This window comes from Triticum dicoccoides, chromosome 6A (genome assembly GCF_002162155.2).
Source record: "Triticum dicoccoides isolate Atlit2015 ecotype Zavitan chromosome 6A, WEW_v2.0, whole genome shotgun sequence".
Classification (NCBI taxonomy): domain Eukaryota; kingdom Viridiplantae; phylum Streptophyta; class Magnoliopsida; order Poales; family Poaceae; genus Triticum; species Triticum dicoccoides.
In genome coordinates this window covers 14,236,526-14,237,610 of record NC_041390.1, presented here as the reverse complement: position 1 = coordinate 14,237,610, position 1,085 = coordinate 14,236,526, and positions in this window count along the sequence as shown.

Genomic DNA, 1,085 nt, shown 5'->3' with positions numbered 1-1,085 from the left:
AGGCTATGGGGGCGCACATGCCGCCAATCCTCATGAGGCCGAAGCAAGGCAGATCAATTGAAGGATTGGGGAACAGGATGCCAGCGAGATCGAAACGCATAGGTCATGGGGACGCAGAGGACTAAGGAGGGGGACACATATGAGATGAGCTTCGCATATGCTCTCGAGCGAATCGTGATTCCTGACTTCGTGAGGATGAAGGAAAGGGGAGTACGTTAGGATTATCTGGTTGATCTCCTGCTTGATCTAAAGGTTATAGATGGATCTATAGATAGCGGCCAGTTTTATACAACCAGGAAAAAAGAGAAGGGAAAGACCTATGATAGGATTCGCATATGCTCTCGAGCGAATCGTGATTCCTGACTTCGTGAGGATGAAGGAAAGGGGAGTACGTTAGGATTATCTGGTTGATCTCCTGCGTGATCTAACGGTTATAGATGGATCTATAGATAGCGGCCAGTTTTATACAACCAGGATAAAAGAGAAGGGAAAGACCTTTGATACGTACACAGGTTGATCCAGGAAAAAAAAGGATAGATGAAACGTGAGAGGTTGGGTCATATTTTCAGACATACATACGTGACAGAGACATACAATATTGACCAAGAAAAAAAGGGCGCAAGAGTAACGTAAATTGTAGGAGTTTTTTTATTAATGTGGGGATTTTTAGGATTGATCTACACCGTAATAATTCGGCCCCACAAGATTAACGGTTCCTAATTTCTGATTAACGTGGGAAATTCTAGGAAGTCTAGAATTAGTATAGGTATATAGGTATATAGATATAGATAGATAGATAATATATAGATAGATGTATCAACCGCGTGTGTAGCCGTGATGGTCTCTTTCCGGCGGAGTCCAGGAAGTGAACACGGTTCTTGTGTTTTGTTTGACCGTAAGTAGTTTCAGGATCACTTCTTGATCACTTCTAGTTCACAACCGTTGCATTGCTTCTCTTGTCGCTCTTATTTGCGTATGTTAGCCACCATATATGCTTAGTGCTTGCTGCAGCTCCACCTCCATACTCTTTCCTACCCTTAAGCTTAAATAGTTTTGATCGTGAGGGTGTGAGATTGCTGAGTCCC